Consider the following 5,308-nt stretch of genomic DNA (forward strand, 5'->3'; position numbering starts at 1 on the left):
AAGCTATCGGTTTCCAACACACATCCATTCTTTCTCTCCATGTTTCGATCTCTAACTCTCTCAACTACACAACCCCCCTTTTTGCACTCTGTTACGAAATGTATTTACCTCACACACCCACCATTGCACCCCATGCCGAGCTCTCTCTCTCTCTCCCTCTCCCTCTCACCCTCTCGCGCTAAATACATGCATTTCCTATCTAGCCCCCCAACCTCTCGTGCGCACGCACGCACGTTGTCCATCTAGGTCACTCCCTCGAGACTGTCTCACTCTTTCTTCCGCACGGCGGGCCACACTCGCTCAATATCGCTCTCTTTATCTGAGTCTCGTTTAACCTTGTTTTCTTTCACACACAAATGATATATCTCCCTGTTCGGGCCTCGATCGACACACTCTATACTCTCTCACGCAGATTGTCTATCTAGGTCAGTCCATCGAAGCCGCCCCACTCTTTCGACCTCATGGCGGGCCACACTCGCTCTCTCTCTCTCTCTCTCCATCTCTATCTCCCTCCCTCTCTCTCTCTTTGTATGTCTCGATTGACCTCGCTCTTTCTCGGACAAAAACGATATATCACCATGTTTGAGCCCAATTCGACTTATTCACATTGTATATTCTCTCACGCACATTGTCTATCTAGGTCACTCTCTCCAGCCCGTCTCACTCTTTCGGTTGCACGATGACCCTGTGTGATCGATTGACCTTGCTTCCTCCCACGCACAAAATATATCTATACGTCTGTGACTGGATCATCTCTCAAGCTCTATCTTACAGCCCTCACCCTTGCCAAAAGCTCAATCGGACAATATCTCTCCAGAGCATATATATTTGTTCAATGAATGTCGGACCACACTCACTTTGTCTCTCTATCTATATGTCTCTCGATTGACCTTGCTTTCTCACGCCGTATCTTCCACACATTGAAGCTACCTCTCCATCCCTCGCAAAGCAGGAGCTATTTACATTGCGAGGGGCACTCCAACCTTGGATTAATTTGTGTAGGCATTTATTCCGGTCGGTTTAGATTATATTTTCGTAGCATTCGGCCCACAACTACTCGAAACACCGTTGCAACTCCCCTAGTTGATTTCCCTTTGGCTCGGTCATCGCTCTCTCGCACGTCCTTTCTCGCCTTCGACGCCGCACCATGGTATTATTGCAAAAAACTCTATTGTTCTCTTTAATTATTATAAATAAGTTACAAAACTACACACCGATAGTCCACTTGGAATGGAACAAATTTCGACCCACAAATTAAAGTGCTACAAACCACACACCGAGGGGCCCACATGTCATGAAACAAATTTGGACCCATATACAAATTAAAAACTAAAGGACGAGGATCGAACATGCGACCAGGGCCTTCAAGCCGCACGTCAATAGGCAGCATACGTAGAACAGCAATGTTTTTTGTACCTCCCTTTGTTCACATAATGTTTTTATATTACCACAACCTATTTAATTGATAACATGTAATATTATTTTTAGTACTATTCGCCTTCACTTACTGGTGGGTTCCATGTGTGCTCTCTCTCTCTCTCCTCCCCTTCTGCGTTTAGACGCACGGGCAAACATGAAGAACTCGCGGGCGATGTTGCCGTTCACCATATCTGGACGCGTTCACAAGTTACGGCACCAGTTTCACGTGCTAGCAGCACTAGTCAGTGTGTACGTGCAATGCACGTTAATTTGGAAGTATATTAAGTGCATGCGGATATTAAGTAGGATATTATTTGCGTCTTATTATGTGATTAGCACTATTTTTGGCATGGAATTAACTGCACGCTAAACGTGTTGAGCGGTCGACATTGAAGCAGTCTAGGTCGTTGGATGACAAGGAATACATGTGGCTTGATGTCGTTTTATATTTAATTTGCTACGGCTCTAACAGAACATTCAATCGATCAAACCATAGATTTTGTTCAGTCTGACTCCAACTTTAAATTATACGACGATCGATCTATAATAAACGGAAATGATAAACATTCAGATTTTAAGCATGGCAATCCGAACGTTTTTCATGGCAAATTTAGATTACGCGGCGGCGGCGGGGGCGTCTTGCGGTGGGAAGCGGCTCCTCTGCCGTGCTCTGTGTGTCGTTGGGCCCCTGACCAACGGCGACGGCGGTGCCTTGTGCCATTGTTGGCGTACTCCTGAACGTTGGCCTAGCTTCAAGGAATGCCAAAATGTTCTGGACTTCGGAGTGAGTTAACTGGCGGGAGGAGGCGACTGGCGTTGGTGTAAGGAAGCGGTCGACGGCGGCCATCCATGCCGCTGAGGGGGGCACAGGCACCCGCGCGGGGACAGGCGCTGTGAATGGCACGACGGAGACATTCGTGTGCACAGGCACCGGCACGGGCACGCACGTCAGTGCACGCGCAGGCGCATGCGCTAGCAGGTGCACGGGCACCGGCACGGGCGTGCGCGTCAGTGCACGCGTAGGTGCATGCGCTGGCAGGTGCATGGGCGCGTGAAAGTCGGCGGGGACCTCATGGAACCCCGTGGCATCAAGCTCGGCGACAATGTGCGGCTCCCAGCCCATCAATGCCACGGGGATGGGCGCTGGCGCAGTCGGGGCGACGGGAGCCAGAACGGGAGCGGGGACAGGCGCGGCGTCTTCCCGCAAGGCCAGTTCAAACTTGTCCCAAAGCGCCTTACGTTCCTGAGACTCCGGCTGGGTGTCTTCCTCAGGAAACTGGAAGACTAAGGCAGACCATCGTGATGCGGCATGGCGTACATTTAGGTCAGGCTGGTTGGAGGTAGACGATAGGAGAATCGGAGAGGAAGAGAGAAGATTGTAGCGATACCGGGTAGTGCGGGGTTGATTTTAAACTGTGGTGCCGGCGACATTAAAAGTGGGAGTAGTTGGGACGAAGGTGGGCGGCGCAGCCTGGTCAAAGGGCTCGCCACCCGGTGAGCCTGCACAGCGGTCTGCTCGCACGCCTCCCTGTCAGCCGGCGCAGCGGTCTGCTCGCACGCCTCCCGTCGACTCACGCGCTTGCTCGGCCGGCACCTGTCGATGAGAAGCGGGACTCGTGGCGGCACGTAAACGCCCATGGTTTCAATAGTGAAAGCGTTCGCCTTAACGTGACAGGTCTTTGTTCCAAAATACCTTGGCTCTTCATTTGTGCAACTTGTCATAAGCACCTTGTCTCAAATTGAAGAAAAAATTACGAAGTAATATTTGTGCCATATCATGTGACCATGCTCAGTTTCAAGAATTTATGGTCACTTTTGGATTTTCTGAAATTTAAGATCCAGGATTTGAAACAATATCATAACCTGCATCATGTAATAAATTTTCAAGCCATACATCTGTCTTGTTGTATTTCTTAAGAAAGGATTTGGTCAAACATTTTGCTTAGTTAGACTTCAGACAAGTTATATATGCAAAGCAAAAGGATAATCCCTCTGTACCAATGCATTGCCTGATATATTAACTAAAGTACTAGGCACGAACAAACGGGCTCAATTCTGTGCTCATCCTGGTGTAGTAGTAGTAGTACTAGGCAATGCAGTTGACGGGTGACCTTGGCGAGCAGCAACCGAGGGAATTGAACCGTGCTCGGCATGGTAGGTAATGTTGTCTAGTTACTAAAGCATCCCTCCGTTGTTCATCGGTAGTCATTATGGACTGGGGACATGAGGGGAATTTCCTAGGGCTGGAATTCTGGCCGCCAGATATTTCGACTCGAAACGCGGAGGCTCGACTGGTTCGGGTTGCCTAATGTGCGTACCACGCACACCACCAGAAGGACACGAGCCCGGGTTTTTTTTATTTTTTTAGAATCAACACGAGCCAAGGTCTGGCTGGTATGCCGTTGGGTCCTACCATTCGAGAATACGATAGGAACCTTTTAAATTGCCGAACGAATCTATGTGTATTACAATGCCCGTATTTTCCTTGCAAATACTAATCTCAACGTGGTAATTGATTTATGACAAGTTGTTGAATTAGAGTGAGTTTGTGATATAGTGATCTCAACGTGGATTTCGCATTTCATGGTATCCCTGGTAAGTTTTTCAATGCAAATTCAAATTTAAAAGATGAATAATATGGAGGTGAGAAAACTTTGTATGTATCAAGCATATGACCACACACACACACACACACGAACACAACAACAATCCAATAAGTATAGTGCATCTATTTTTCCAAACCATGCATGTATGACACGAATTCAAAAGTACTCCTTCTGTTCCTAAATATTAGTCTTTTAGAGATTTCAACAAGCGACTACATACGGAGCAAAATGAGTGAATCTACACTCTAAAATATGTCTATATACATCCGTATGTGCCAATCCACTTGAATTTCTAAAAAGACTAATATTTAGGAACGAAGGGAGTAAAATGTAAGACATGCATGGTCCTCAATTCAATATTTAAAACGAACATGAAACTGAAACATGAATATTAAGTCTAGTACTACAGTACATGCAAATGTTGTGTTTAATTAGGCGGAGCTATGATTGTCGGGGGTCACCCCCTCGACCTTAGATAAAATTGTGAAGCTCTGTTTAGGGTTGTTTAGATTATATTTGTCCCCACCCTCCCAACCACCGATTGGTTGTGCACCCCCACCCCTCCTCCCCGGGAGAATATCATGTGCCCTCATACCTTAGATGCTATATGCCGATACGAGTTGCTTGGAGCTTGTAGATCTGAGATATAGCAGCTCACATGATGTCTTAATATTTTTACAGGAAACCTTGATGAGTTTGAGAATTGCACACAATTTGTACAAAAACTAATCAGATGCCCTTGGATCCCATATCCAACGACCTCGAAGCTCGTATCACCGTAGCATCTAAGATGAAGGAGGACATCATATTCTCCTATATGTAAGAATATCATGTGCTACCACATCTTAGATGCTTTGGTGATACAAGGTCTTCGGAGCCGTTGGATTTGTGACCCAACACCTCCTCGATGGTTCGAATGGTTTTTTGCAGAAAAGCCCCCAAAGAGTTCGTGCACTGCTTACAAGCACAAAGACTGCTCAGATGCCATTGAATCTCAGATCAAACAACCTCGAAGGTCGTATCACGGTAGCATCCAAGCTGCGAGAGCACCTTATGTTTTCTCGCACGGGAGAATATGAGGTGCTCCCGCACCATAGATTCTATGGTGATACGAGTTCACGGAGATCTAACGGCCCACAGTAGGAGGTTTGAATGTTTTTGCAATATACGGCTGAGAGAGTTTGGGAATTGCGCAGAAAGTACAGCAACTACGCATGTGCCATCTGATCACTGATCATACGACCTAGATGCTCATATCACCGTAGCGGGTAATTAAGCTACGG

The sequence above is a fragment of the Triticum aestivum genome, chromosome 2D (assembly GCF_018294505.1).
Source record: "Triticum aestivum cultivar Chinese Spring chromosome 2D, IWGSC CS RefSeq v2.1, whole genome shotgun sequence".
NCBI classification, from domain to species: Eukaryota; Viridiplantae; Streptophyta; class Magnoliopsida; order Poales; family Poaceae; genus Triticum; species Triticum aestivum.